This window comes from Ursus arctos, unplaced genomic scaffold (assembly GCF_023065955.2).
Source record: "Ursus arctos isolate Adak ecotype North America unplaced genomic scaffold, UrsArc2.0 scaffold_16, whole genome shotgun sequence".
In the NCBI taxonomy this organism is placed as follows: domain Eukaryota; kingdom Metazoa; phylum Chordata; class Mammalia; order Carnivora; family Ursidae; genus Ursus; species Ursus arctos.
Window position 1 is genome coordinate 53,955,656 of NW_026622830.1, and position 15,599 is coordinate 53,971,254.

At 42.7% G+C, this 15,599-nt stretch overlaps 1 protein-coding gene across 1 annotated transcript in view; it reads left to right on the forward strand.

Annotated features, from left to right (window-relative positions):
* Nucleotides 1-15,599, forward strand: part of LOC125281939 (dual oxidase 1-like) — a 383,795-nt gene that overhangs the window by 63,429 nt on the left and 304,767 nt on the right. Inside the window, 1 exon segment of the mRNA XM_057313042.1 lies at nucleotides 8,458-8,602. The gene's annotated coding sequence lies outside the window, so the exon portion shown is untranslated.

Sequence of the window (15,599 nt, forward strand, 5' to 3'; positions counted from 1 at the left end):
CTGCGCTAAGGTAGCTAGTAGTGAAAATGAGCAGGGGAAACTATAGGTTTCACTTTGTTAGGATTTTTATTTGCTCCTGTCTCATCTCTTTTAGATTCACTCTAATATCTTGCAAGTCGTATCATTCAAATAAATATTTACTGAGCATCTGCTGTGGACCATGCACTATTTGAATCCCCATAGATTTAGGGCGATCAACACAAACCCCCTCAGTCCTGTATAGCTACAGTATGATCAGGCGCACAGAGAATTAAAAAAAATCATATCTAAAAACTGATGGAACATTATCTGATTTCAGTATCCTATTTCTTAAGTTGCTTTAAAATACCAATCTCATTAGGGTGCCTGGGTGGCTCAGTTGGCTGGGTGTCTGGTTCAGGTCATGATCTTGAGGTCCTGGGATTGAGCCCCATGTCAGATTCCCTGCTCAGCAGGGAGCCTACTTCTCCCTCTCCCTTTGCTCTTTGCCCCTGCTCGCGCTCTCTCTCTCTCAAATAAATAAAAAATCTTAAAAAAAAAAATCAATCTCATCAAAACTTACACATCAGACTGGTTTTGTTCATATAAAGCTTTCATCTCCTCCAAAACTTGCCTGAGTCCATCCTCCTAGAACATACAAAATGATATTGATACACGTCCATTAATTCCACCAAGTCTGTAGCAATGTCTGATCTACTCTATGTTTATCTTTGATTCATATATCTTATCAAAAAGCAGTACCTGTGGGAATGCCTAGAACAAGTGTTGGTGAGGATGAGGAGAAAGTGGAACCCTCATACATTGTAGGGAGGAATATAAAATGGTGCAGCCCTATGAGAAACAGTCTCATGGTTCCTCAAAACGTTTAACATAGAATTACCATATTATCCAGCAATCCCACTTGTAGGTATACTCAAAAGACTTGAAAACATATGTTCATTCAAAAACTGTGTATAAATGTTCAGAGCAGCATTCTTTATGGCAACCCCGAAGTAAAAACACCCAAACATCCATCAACTGATGAACTAATAAACCAAATATGGCATATCCGTTCAATGGAATATTATTGGGGCATAAAAAGGAATGTAGTCCTGCATGCGTCAACATGGATGACCTTTGGAAACATTATTCTAAGTGAAATAAGCCAGACACAAAAGGATAACTGTTGTGTGATTCCACTTACCCGAAATATCTAAAATAGGCAAATTCGTGAAGACAGAAAGTAGATTAGATGTTACCAGGGGCGGGGGGAAGAGGGAAATGGGGAGCTATTGCTTAATGGTTACAGAGTTTCTGTTTCAGTTGATGAAAAAGTTTTGGACAGAGGAGTGATGGCCGCACAATGATGTGAATGTAATTGAGGGCACTGAAGTGCACACTTAAAATTGGCTAGACTGGCAGCTTTTATGTTATATTTTACCACAATAAAAAATAGAGGAAACAAGCAATAAAAGGAATGAATTACTGACAACGTAAGCAATCAACATACTGATGAAGGATATTCTCAAATACACTGTACTCAGCAAAAGAAGTCCGATACAAAGGAGTACATACTGTACGATCCCTACTGGCCCTTCCCAGAAAAAGTATGCAACTCCTGGCACCCTGAATCCAGACACCTCCCCGCAAAAAAAGACAACTATAATCTGTAGTCGCGGAGAGTACATCAGGGATTGCCTACGGCTACAGAGAGTAGGTAGCTACAAAAGGGGAAAAGGGAACCCTTGGGGTGACAGAATCCTTGACTGCGGCGCTAGTTATAAGGATGTATAAATTCATAAAAAACTAAAAAAATCTGCTAAATTTGTATTTTGTTGTATATAAATTATATCTCAATAAAATTAACCAAAAAAACCCACCACTCCTTTAGAAGCAATAAAGCATGACAAAAGTATGTAAATAACTTTAACGAAAACAGATCTTAAAAAATTACTACAAGGGTAGTAGTGATACCTAGTCCTGGGATCAAGTCCCCCATCGGGCTTCTTGCTCAGCGGGGTGTCAGTTTCCCCCTCTCCCCCTGCCCCTCCCCTGCTTCTGTGTATGCTCTCTCTCTCAAATAAATAAATAAAATCTTAAAAAAAGTCACTACAAAAAATGAACACTTTGGTTTGCAACAACAGAAGGACCAAAGGTGTTTCTCTACTATCCACCTTGGGGCAAATTTTTAAAAAAATTTCCTTTCGAAGGATAAAAATATTAAAATTCTGAAGTTCATAGATATTACACAGTAGGTCTGTCAGCAATCCAAAGATAAGTGACCCAACTACTTTTAGGGCCAACATACATGTAGCAAAAACATTTTGGCGCTATTGGTATAACTACAAAATCAAGAACTTAACCCTCTTCAAACATAAGAAAATACGTAATTCCCAATGAAAAACGTAAGCATGTCTTCTATCTTCCCTTTCATCAAGTAGTTAAACAGAGATCATGGAAAAGTCTGATTTATTAGAATTCAGTTAAATATTCCTATTATCAGCAAATACTATTTTAAGGAATAGCTGAAACTCCTGTATGATTCATAGATCTGCAGGTATACAAAAGACATGTGTGAAATAATTTTTATAAAAATACACACATGGGGGCACCTGGGTGGCTCAGGCGGTGAAGTGTCTGCCTTCAGCTCAGGTCAATCCCGGAGTCCCAGGATTGAGTCCCACACTGGGCTCCCTGCTCAGTGGGGAGTCTGTTTCTTCCTCACCCTCTGCCCCTCCTCCCTACTTGTGTTTTCTTTCTCAAATGAATAAAATCCTAAAAATAAACACACACACACACACACATATGCTGGGGCCCCTGGGTGTCTCAGTTGGTTAAGTGTCTGCCTTTGGCTCAGGTCATGATATTAGGGTCCTGGGATCAAGCCCCATGTTGGGCTCCCAATTCAGTGGGAGTCTGCTTCTCTCTCTCCCTCTCCCTCTGCCCCTACCCTCTGCTCGTGTTCTCTATCAAATGAATAAAATCTTTTAAAAAAATTAAAAAAAGAAAATACACACATGCTTTCAGATTTAGATTTATCTATAGTAAAAATTGTACTGTTTTGTGTTCCCACCTCAGGCTGGGAGCCCAAGATAATTTTTCTAAAACCTCACTTAAACTATTAGCAGTTCTGCATATAGAAAGTGGACAATTATTTCAGTTTGCTGAATACAGCACCTAACCTTGAGGGCGTGGAATGAACAAGGCAGAGTCCCTCCTCTAGACCCAGTGACTATCATCTTCCTGGGAACAGTGATTCTTGAAAGGTCCTGTGGGTCATGGGCCTATCAGCCCTCACATCAATCAGATAGATTGGCCTGTCCCCGCTTGGCTGTGTCAGAGACTGGCCAACCTCCTCAGGCCGAGTCTTCCAGGCCGCTGAGTCACCTGAGCAGACGGGTTTGTTAGTGGAAGGTGCCTGTGCGGCAAAAAGCTGCAAAAGGTGCTCTGCCAAACTAAAACCTAGAAAAAGGAGTGATTTTATAACTTTTAAGTTTGCCTCTGAACCCCCCAAAAGTGGTAACTTAAGATTTGAGTGAAACAGAGAGCTGCATGGACTGAAGGTCTGAAGAGCCAGTCGTAAGGCCGGGGCGGCCAGCTCCTGCTGGACGAGTCTGTGTCTCTTTGGGCTTGTCTCCTCATGTGTTACATAACCTCCAAAGTGCCTGGTTGTCTGAGTGCAGCATGGGGTCGTATTTTAGAGCCTGCGTGCCTTGGCATTCTGGCATCTCTGCTGCCCGTCCCACCACTGTCTCCTAACTTTTTAAATGAAGTAACTGTTCTGAAAGAACAACAGACAGGAAATCTAGGAAATCTGTGTTCAAGGTGAGGCTTTGCTCCAATATGCTGTAAGTTCAGACAAGTCCCTGAACTTGATCTATAATTTCTTTTGGCTCAGTCTCATTTGCAAAATGACCTAACTGTTCGACCAGGCACTCTCTAATGTTCAAAACAAAACTCACCTTTCCCCAAACACTCTTCCTCCTGATCTCTGATGCTGTATCTGAGAGAGAATCCCCTCAAGATCCTCTGTGATTCCTCCTTCATTCATTACCCATCCCATCTCCACCCCTGTTCTAACAGTTACAAGTCCTGTTTGCCTCATCTCTGAAACCCAGACACTGATTTCTGGGCCCAGCGACCAGACACAGTTTGGACCATACGCAGCTCTCACAGTAGGTCTGTCAAAGAGCGATCATAAGCACCCCTGCCACTGTTCTTTCTTATCTCCAATCTATTCCATGTAGTGCTGCCATCACCACCCTCAAAACGTAAAAAACTGTCCTGTCACTTCCCTGTCTAAAATCCTTTACCAACTTCCAAATGCCTTATACATGAATACACAACTCTCCTAGGCCTAGAACCCACCTTTGTAGCCTCTGCACACACATCAGTCCCCCCTTCCTATGTGACCATGAGTCTCTGCCCGGCTGTATCCTTCAGCTGCATTGCCTATCTTCCTTCTCAGAGTGGGGACCTCATCCTTCCAGGCGTGGCCCCAACGCCCCCTCCTCTACCCCAGCTCCTACCAGCATTTCTCCTTATGCTCCTGTGTACACCTCTCTAGTGTCCTCACACTGCATTCTAATACTCACATTTCGTGCCCAGCAGAACATGCCCGGTATCCACGCAATGGCTGCCCTGTGTTAGGGAAAGTAGTCAAGGATGGAATTTAAAGTGCAAGTTTGAAACCAGACTGCCATGGTTTAAATCCTAGTTTCACTTCCCACTGGCTATGGCCAAGATACTTAATCTCCCCAAGCCTCTGGATACATGGCTGGAAGAAATGGTTTAAATCTCAAAGTGTTCTTATAAGAACAACGGGTAACATAGGCCACGTGCTTAGCACCCTTTTGAGGTAGTAAGAGAAAAATAAGAATAATGGTAATAAGTAGTAGTGAGTAAGGGACAGGCAGGGCTAGGTAGGGAGAGAGAGGTAGGGGGCTACGGGATCAAGCTCATACAAATCTCAAAAATTCAGAGATATAAGGAAACCAGAGCTAAGGGAACAAACCAGACCATCCTGTCCCAGGTGTGGGAGCTGGGGTCTTATTATGACAGCTACGTGTGACCAACAAAGAATTACAGGACGCTAAAAAGGAAGCAAGCCACTGACGATGTTATCACTAGTCCTTACTCAAGGGTGCTATCAATAGAGAAGTAAAAAAGATTTAAGTTCCCTGGTTAGCTTTCTATAAAAGACCAACCCTAAAAGCCCACAAGGGTAAACCTGTCAGGACCCCTCCCCCTCCCGAGAGCTTCTTCTGTTTCATCACTTACTGAACCTCTATCGGTTTACTCTCCTTTGTCTGAGAGATTCAGTCTTCGACTAGGTGAGACAAGAACCTCGCTGGTCTCCCACTTCAATAGCAGCGGCAGTGGTAGACAGAAAATTAATAGCAAAGACTGACGTCGCTGCTACTTGTATGTCAGGCATTGTCCAGAGAAGCTGACATATATATATATAGCACTCCTAGGGCCCTCGCTACAGGAAGAGTTGAGTACTATTATTATACTCTTTCCCATTTTTGCAGAAGAAACGGACAGCACAGAGAGTCTGAGTAACTGCCCCGAGGTCACAAGTAGGCTCCATGCCCAAAATGGGGCTTGAACTCAGGACCCTAAGATCAAGAGTTGCAGGTTCTGACCACTAAGCCAGTCAGGCACCCCAACCACTGAACAGACAACTTATCCAAGGTTACTCAGCTTCTAAAGTGGCAGACTTTGTATGTAAGCTTTCAACGCCACAGAAGCACCTTTGATTTTAGAAGAGTCATTTTAAAACATTTGGAAAATAGCTCTAATGGTGAAGTCTACAAAGGGGGGAAAATACCCAGATTCACACGAATTCACACAGCCATAATTTACCTATATGATTATGGAAATTTTCATAACCATATAGAATCAAAGGTGGAAATTACTGCTATAGAAACAGTTTGTTTTACTTGGTTACCTTTTAAAAAGCAACATTTCTAAAAAGAAAATATGACTGCATTCTAGCTAACCCCAGAAACTATGTTCCTCTTTTGCAAATAAAGATACAATAGCTGTGTAATCTGAATTGAGTGACATTTCCTTTTCAGCTCTACAGTCAGGGATAATTTAGCTAAGTTTTATTAAATACACAGATCTATAGTGGACTGTGCTACAGAACTGTATTCCAAAAATCACCAGTATCCACAACCTTCCTCATATACCTTTTTAATTTCAGAATCTCGGCCTGAGCTTCTTTTCCTTACCTGTACAATGGGGCCAACAGTACACACTTCTAAGGGGCTGTGGTGATTGATTACTCTTTAAGCAAATATTCATGAAGTGCTTACTCTATGCTGCATATTGTTCTAGACACTGAAAATAAAGTAGTGAACAAAGTACTTGTTCTCAAGTCTACGTTCCAGCGTGGGATACAGATATACTGATGATAAATATATTAGTGAAAAGTGCTAAGGAGAATAAGCCAAGGCAGGTAAATAGAGTGATGATGAGAGGACCTGAGGGTTTTGTTGGTGTTCAGAGAAGGCACAGACCTGCAGTGTGGAGCGAGTAAGGCATGTGGAAACGGGGCCATAGGTTGGGTAGAGAATTACGGGCAGCAGGAATGTAAGTAAAAGGCCCCAAGGAGGGGAATGGGTGGCTCACACACGTGCCACCCACACCTCTCCTTGGGGTCCCCGCATCAGCAAGGAGGCAGTGACACTGGAGCAGAGTAAGGGAGGGAGACCCTGGTGGCTGATATCAGAGTGAGGGCTGGAGGCCATGTCAGGTAGGACCCTTGTAGGCCCTCTCACAAGTTTTCTGTTTTATTTTCAGTGAGATGGGAAACCATACAGGTATTTTGAGCAAACAAGTGACAGGATTGGAGCTACGTCTTTAAAAAGAACTTTCCGACGGCTGACTTAAGTAGACAAAAGTTGACAATGGTGGAGGCAGGAGACCACTTATGCTATTAAAATAATCCAGGTGAGAGAAGATGGCAGCTTGGGCCAGGGTGTGGATGGAGGCGGTGGTGAGAAGTGGTTGTGTCCTGGATAGATTTTGAAAGGAGTGCTAATACAGACATAAGAAGAGAGGATTCAAGGATGATCCCAGGGTTTTGACCTACGGAAATGTAAATACAAGGTTGCCCTTCCTGAGGTGAGGAAGGTTACACGTGGAGTTGGGGGAGGGAAAAGAGTTGGGAGCTCAGTTTTGAACATAGGAACTTTAGGTGCCTACAGGATATTAGAGTGGATGAGTAGACCATTAGATAGAGGAGCCTGGGGTTCAAGGAAAGGGTATGGACTAGAGATACAAATGTGGGTGTCACCAGTGTAGCATGGTATTTAAAGACCATACAGAAAGTCAATGTGGAATATCAGGAGCAAGAATTTCCTGTCCCCTTCTAGGTCCGTCAAGCTGTACTAAGAATCAAATTGATATGAGACAGATTAACAGGAGAAAATCAAATTTAGTTTCCTACATACAGGGAATCCACACTGACATGGAAATTCCAAAGATAGGCAAAATAAGGTGTGTGTGTATGTATCCATCCTGAACTAAAGAGAATCAGGTGGGGGTCTGGGACTTTGAAGGGAAAGAATGCAAGTCACAGGGCAAGAAGAGCGAATGTTTGGTAATTAGATGCTTGCCTTGCCATATAGATGGGTCACTTGGATAAGACTTATTTCTGGTAATAACCATTATTAAATTGGGGAAAGACCCCAATTTAGATTCTTCTATTAGTCAAGGAAGGGGCAAAAAGTTTCTTTCATAGGGAGGAAGTCCATAGGGTCTTGATTGCCTTTAGGTCAAAATAATCTTCAAGCCAAAGTGGCCCACCTTGGAGCAGCCTGGCCCTTGGCCCCTACAGGACCAAGAGTTGAGGACTGTACGGGTAAGGCCCAATGCCAGCCAGACTCAATAACCCTCACATTTCTCTCTTCTCAACAGCCCTCCCTTCCTTGCTTTTTTTTTTTTTTTTTTTTTTCAATTAAAGAGGATTTTGTGAGTGATAGGGTCAGTTTTGTTTTTTTTTTTAACTTCGGTTTCTGGATTCCTAATCTCCAGTATGTGCATAACAGTTTAAAGAATTCACCATTTAAATTTTAAAATTGTATTTGAAGCTATCCACACAAATATGAATGCCAGTTGTGATATTTTTTATAACACTGTCAATGAAATTCTTTTGCAATTTAGAACTATCATTACAAAGCTAATAGAAGGAGCTATGAAATTTCTAAAGGCATTTCTAATTGATCTTAAATTTATCAATTGCCAATAGTTTTCAACTTACAGAAATGTTGAAATTTTGAATGTTGAAAGTTCACTTTATGATAAGTAAGCCAATCTCTCGGTTGTAGATCCTTTCCAAGAAATATTAAAGAATGCCAAAGCTGTAACACTAAATTTGTGAAACAGCTCTTTTCTTTGTAAGATGAATTGAATTAGTTCTTATCTTGGGTTCCACAAGTGTAAATTTATCTTTGAAACAGATTTTTTCCTTTTTTATTTTTTTTAAAGATTCTTCAGTGATCTGCACACCCGACCTAGGACTGGCACCTACAAAGCCAGATCAAGAGTCCTGTGCTCCACCAGCCAGGCGCACCTCCACCAGCGACTACTAACTGCTTTACACAACTCTAAAGTCATATACAGATTTTAAGAAGTAAGTTGTTTAATGAGTTCAGTTTTCATAAATTCAGCCCAATATTTTAAAATTAAATTACATGCTTGTGTTAAAAAAAAAAAAGTACCTGAGAGCGTATTTTTTAAATTAAAATCTTGTGGAAAATAGTTATGAATCATGAGAATGGTGATTTGTTACCGTTTGCTCTTTGTTTTCATAAGCCATTAGGACAGAAACCTTTCCGAGGGGTTCATTCATACTGGCTTCCCAGCATTAGGGAAAAATCACAATCTGGGGCGGGAGAGGTGGGAGCCCGCTTTCCTCTGCGGCTCGGGCTCGCTGGGTGCTTTCCGGCCGGCATCCTCCCACGTTCGGGCCACTGATTTGGGGCAGGACCGGCTGCGTTGGCTCCTGGCGCTGAGCACCCAGGCAAAGGCGGCCCTCTCACCCGCGGCGACCGAGCTCAGACCTCTCAAGGGCACCACCGGTCGCTCGCCCGAAAGCGACTGTGACTCCCCGCAAGGCTTCTCCCGCCCTTCTCCAAAATGGGGGCAGGTCGGCGCCGGGGACGCTGGGCGCGCTCCCGCGGAAGCATGGAGGGGGCGGGGCCGGTGGGAGCCCGGCGCTGATTGGCAGGCCCCGGCCGACCTGGTCCCAGGCGCGGGTCCGTAGAGTCGGGCGCCGCGGCCTGGGGCTGGGATGTGAGGGGCTGCGGGCTCCGGGCGGCAGCTGCTCCTGCGAGTCGCGGCGACTGCAGCGCGGGCGGGCGGGCGAGGTCAGCGGACGCCGTCGGCGGCTGGCCCTGTCGGCCGCGGGATGAGGAAGCGGACGGAGCCCGTCGCCTTGGAGCATGAGCGCTGCACCGCCTCGGGCTCGTCCTCGTCGGGCTCGGCCGCCGCGGCGCTGGACGCCGACTGCCGCCTGAAGCAGAACCTGCGCCTGGCGGGCAAGGGGCCGGCAGAGCCGCGCTGCGCCGCGGACGCGGGCATGAAGCGGGCGCTGGGCAGGGGAGGTAGGGCGCAGGGGCGGGGCCCCCTACCTGGCCCGCAGGCAGCTCTTAAGCCCCCCGCCCCTCCGTACGTTTCTTGCCTGCAGGAGCGCCCCACGTCTACCCTGCATTCTCACGTGTCCTCTTTCCCTCGCCTGGCCCGCCAGTGAGGCCCGCGGGCATCCTTTCCCCAGATAGCTGCTTGCCGGAGGGCCCCCGACTGTCCCCTTCCCTCCCCTGGTGCCCTTTTCTGGCCCTCCGCGGAGCCCAGCCCCGTGCCCTTACCCTCCCCAGGTGAGCCAGTGGTACCCCGTCCTCGACCGGCTGGACCAGCGTCTTTCCCAGGGGCTGGGAGCAGGGGGCAATCACGACCCCACGTTGTAGAGTAGAGGAGGGCGTGGGGGGCGTCCCTTGTGAGGCTCCTGGACGCCTCTCACGTAAGAGGTGGGACGTGGAAGGGCAGGCTCCAGAGCCAGAGAGCATTGGGATTCTTGGCCTCAGATCTGCATAGAACTCAAAACTGAGCGCCCCTCTTGCTGGGCTGGCCTGTGCGGAAGCTTACCTTTTCCCGGTTTCTCACTTTGATAATTTTTTCTCGGGTAACTAGTTGTCAGAAGTGGCATTCTCTGCTGGACCTTTGGGGGAAGGTTCAGTGGTGTGATGTGGCCAGGGGTACACCGCATCGTCAGCTGTTGGAGGGAAACCTGTCGTTGCTTGTGCAGATGGCTAATGGTGCTTGAAATTGGATTACACTGAGTTGTCTCCTTAGGAATCTCTGTAGAATCTGGAAGTCTTAGTTTTTTTTGCGTTGTCTGAATAGGAGATGAATGCATCCAGGTAAAGCTGATTTCAGAATTAAGATAGTGTATTTCACAGGGACAGATCTCTCCATATGCTGGCTTTGTAATTAATCTGGCTGTTCACAGAACGTATCATTCATGGCAAGTTTGAAGTCTGGGTGTTTCACGGTTTTGAACAGGTTAGTATGTAATGTTCTCAGGTGTTGTTGCAGAGTCGTTTCTTTTGGGGTCAACTGGAACGCCCTTAATTGACACTGGCCACTTCAGTGTCAAATATTTATTAAAATAGCCTCTAAAAATATCAATATCATTGCCTAAAAGATCATGAAATTGAAATTGAAAATATTTGGATAAATAATATTTATCCAAATAAATAAATATTTATCCAAATAGGCACTTCAACATTTCAACCTCATTGCTTAAAAGGTTATGAAATTAAACTATAGTCTTCTCTAAGTCAGTGGTTCGCATTCTTGCCAGAAGGGCAGGGACTGACAGTATTTTTTTTTTCTATAAAATTATCTAGTAACTGGTCAATATCTTTTGTGAAACTAATTCTAGCTTGAATGTACTTTTGTAAACAGGTTTGGCATTACACCTAGATAAGTTTGGGAATTCTTCCTTTGAAGAAATGAAATTATTAGGCACAATAGTGTTTGGGGAAACAGTGCTGGCCCGAAAGATGTATTGTATTTCAAAGATACGTTTATTTTCATTTTTGTATCAGGACAAAGAAAGACATTCAAGAGGTGCTCATATCCTTTGGAGGAACGAAAGACTGTTAGGGAATAAAAAGAGAAGCAGAGGGCAGGAAAGCCAAATGTATGTGTTACTCCGTGGTTTCCTTCCCTATTTCTTGGAATGTTCTCCTGGTCATTCTTCTCCTTTGTTTTCTTCTTCACCCAGGTCTCTGCCCAACTGTCACGTCCTCAGAGAGGCCCATCCAAAATAGACTTCTTGCCACTCCCAACACCCTTATTCTGTTTGCTTTTTTCATCACACTTATCTCCCTTGACCTTGCAATTGTCCGTGTACTTAATTGGCTTTATTGGTTCTCTCCTCCCCTACAATAATGGAACCCTATGAGAGCAGGGGCCTTGTTTCCTCCACTTTTCTGTCTCTAGTGTATGGCCATAGTAGGTGGCGGAAAATACTTATTGAATTAGTATCTCTAGCATAAATTCCTAAGAAGTGAAATTGCTGGGCCACGGAGTGTGTGTTTATAATTTTGAAAGGTGAGGCCAAGGAGTCCTCCAAAGTACTGATGGATACTTTTTCCCCGGCAGGTCAGTTACTTCCTTTCCCCCAAATACTGAATATCACCAAATATTTGGATCTTTTCTCTATTTGATTGATGAAAATGACATCTGATTTGTAGCTTTAATTTGCATTTCTAATTGTTAGGTGGCAATTTTTGTGTGTTTTTATAAGCCTATTGTGTACCTTTGAGTCTCTCAGTACGTGCCTTTGTTTGGGTCCTATTGTGCACATTTTCAAATACACAAAAGTAGGGAAGAGAATATAATGAACCTGGATGTATCCATCACGTCTTTTTAAACAGTTTGCCATGCGTTGCCAATCTTGAATCATTTGTCCCTCTTCCCTCCATTTCTTTGTAGGGTGGGGGACTAGAATGTTTTAAAACAAATGATTTTATTCGTAACTACTTCAGAGTATAACTTGGGAACTGGAACAAATAGAGACTTTTGAAATATATATAACCTCATTGCTATATTTATCAAAACTTTTTTATATTTATCAAAATTAACAATTTATTGCCTAGTACTAATTTAATGTAATATCCAATCTACATACACATTTCTCCAGTTGTCTCAGAAATGTCTTTAAAAGGTTTGTGTAAAAATCCTGTACATTTCTTAAATTTATTCCTAGTTGATCTTTTTTGTTGTTGAAAATAGGACCCTTTCTTATATTACATATTTTTATTATTGTACTTTACTAATTTTTATTTTATTTATTTATTAGAGAGAGAGGAGCACAAGTAGAGGGAGTGGTTGGCAGAGGGGGAGGAAGAAGCAGGCTTCCTGCCGAGCAGGGAGCCCCATGCGATGTGGGGCTTGATCCTAGGATCCTGGGATCATGACCTAAGCCCAAGGCAGATGCTTAGCCGACTGAGCCACCCAGGTGCCCCTGTACTTACTGATTTTTCAAGCAGGAACTTATGTCATCATATTGTTTCTAGTAGTTTTTGCAGTTGGTTCTCTTGGATTTTCAGGTATAATATCATATCAGTTACAAATAATAAGAATTTCATTCCATGTTTTTTACTTTTTATGTCTCTTGTTTCTCTTTTTTGGTTGCTTTGTATTTCCAGGACAAGATCAAATACTAAGTCAGAATGATAGTGGGTACGTTGTCTTGTTCCTTACTTCACTGAGAATGCTTTTAGTGTTTCTGCCACAGTAGTTATTTTACTAAGGGCTGTGTTGTTGCTCTTTGTTTTTTTAATCAAAAATGGTTGTTGAATTTTATTAAATACTGTTTTAGCATCTGTGAAATTATACAGATGTTCTTCCTTGACCTGTTCATATGAATAATAGTAACAGATTTTGTGTTATTGAATCATGGTCATATTATTGAATCATCAGTGAAAACTCTGTTAGTGTGTAGCCAGATTCTAGTAATATTTTACTGAGTCATTTTACATTGTGATTTGTGAAACCAGTTTGTAATTTTGTTTTTAATGTAATCTTTATCAAGTTGTTTTAGTGCTTTCCTTAGCTTTATTAAAAGCTTTCTCTGCTTTAGCCAGTTTAAATACTCTTGAAATGATCTGTTTCCTTAAATTTGGTGGAATTCCCCAGTAAAACTACCTAAGCTTGGTGCTTTTGGGGCGCCTGGGTGGCTCAGTTCTTAAACCTCTGCCTTCGGCTCAGGGCGTGATCCCAGCGTTCTGGGATCAAGCCCCACATCAGGCTTCTCCGCTAGGAGCCTGCTTCTTCCTCTCCCACTCCCCCTGCTTGTGTTCCCTCTCTTGCTGGCTGTCTCTCTATGTCAAATTAATAAATAAAATCTTTAAAAAAAAAAAAAAAAGCTTAGTGCTTTTTTAGATTTGCTATCATTTTCTGGTTTAGTTTTGGTGATTTATACATTCATAGAAAATCATCTGTTTTATCCAGCTTTTTCCTCTGTATCTGGGGCTGTTATCCCTGTCCTGTTCCCTGATTTTGTGTGCTTACGTTTTTTTCCTTTTTCCCCCTTTCATTTATTTATTTATTTATTTTTTAATAAAGAATTTTCTTTTTTTCTTTTTTTTTTCTTTTCTATTATATTATGTTAGTCACCATACAGTACATCCCTGGTTTCTGACGTAAAGTTTGATGATTCATTAGTTGCGTATAACACCCAGTGCACCATGCAATACGTGCCCTCCTTACTACCCATCACCAGTCTATCCCATTCCCCCAACCCCCTCCCCTCTGAAGCCCTCATTTGTTTCTCAGAGTCCATAGTCTCTCATGCTTCATTCCCCCTTCTGATTACCCCCCCTTTCTTTATCCCTTTCTTCCCCTACCGATCTTCCTAGTTCTTATGTTCCATAGATGAGAGAAATCATATGATAATTGTCTTTCTCTGCTTGACTTATTTCACTTAGCATTATCTCCTCCAGTGCCGTCCATGTTGCAGCAAACGTTGAGAATTCATTCTTTCTGATAGCTGAGTAATATTCCATTGTATATATGGACCACAACTTCTTAATCCAGTCATCTGTTGAAGGGCATCTCGGCTCCTTCCACAATTTAGCTATTGTGGACAATGCTGCTATGAACATTGGGGTGCATATGGCCCTTCTCTTCACTATGTCTGTATCTTTGGGGTAAATACCCAGTAGTGCAATGGCTGGATCATAGGGTTGCTCAATTTTTAACTTTTTAAGGGACCTTCACACTGTTTTCCAGAGTGGCTATACCAATTGCATTCCCACCAACAATGTAGGAGGGAACCCCTTTCTCTACATCCTCTTCAACCTTTGGTGTTTCTTTCCTTGTCCGTTTTTGCCATTCTAACTGGCACAAGGTGGTATCTCAGTGTGGTTTTGATTGGAATTTCCGTGATGGCTAATGATTTTGAACATTTTTTCATGTGTCTGTTAGCCATTTGTATGTCTTCATTGGAAAAGTGTTCATATCTTCTGCCGATTTTAGGATTTGTTTATTTTTTTCTCGTGTATTGAGTTTGAGAAGTTCTTTGTAGATTTTGGATACTAGTCTTTTATCTGTAGTGTCATTTGCAAATATCTTCTCCCGTTCCGTGGGCTGCCTCTTAGTTTTTTTGACTGTTTCCTTGGCTGTGCAGAAGGTTTTGATGTTGATGAAGTCCCACAAGTTCATTTTATCTTTTGTTTCTCTTGCCTTTGGAGATGTGTCATGAAAAAAGTTGCTGTGGCCGATGTCGTAGAGGTTGCTGCCTGTGGTCTCCTCTAGGATTTTGATGGATTCCTGTCTCACATCGAGGTCTTTTATCCATTTGGAGTTTATCTTTGTGTATGGTGTGAGAGAGTGGTCAAGGTTCATTCTTCTGCATGTAGCTGTCCAATTTTTCCCAGCACCATTTATTGAAGAGACTGTCTTTTTTTCCACTGGATGTTTTTTCCTGCTTTGTCAAAGATTATTTGCCCAAAGAGCCGAGGGTCCATTTCTGGGTTCTCTATTCAGTTCCATTGGTCTATGTGTCTTTTTTTGTGCCAATACCATGCTGTCTTTGTGATCACAGCTTTGTAGTACAGCTTGAAATCAGGCAACGTGATGCCCCCAGCTTTGTTTTCCTTTTCAAGAATTCCTTGGCGATTCGGGGCCTTTTCTGGTTCCATACAAATTTAAGGGCTGTTTCTTCCAGTTCTTTGAAAAATGTCATTGGTATTTTGATTGGGATAGCATGGAATGTGTAGATTGCTCTAGGTAGCATAGATATTTTAACGATGTTAATTCTTCCGTTCCATGAGCATGGAATATTTTTCCATCTTTTTGTGTCTTCTTCAATGTCTTTCAAGAGCGATTTGTAGTTTCTAGAATATAGATCCTTTACATCTCTGGTTCAGTTAATTCCGAGATAATGTATGATTTTTCATGCTATTGTAAATGGAATGGATTCCCTAATTTCTCTTTCTTCAGTCTCATTGTTCTTGTATAGAAATGCAACTGATTTCTGAGCATTGATTTTGTATCCCGCCACATTACTGAATTTCTCTATAAGTTCTAGTAGTTTGGGGGTGGAGTCTTTTGGGTTT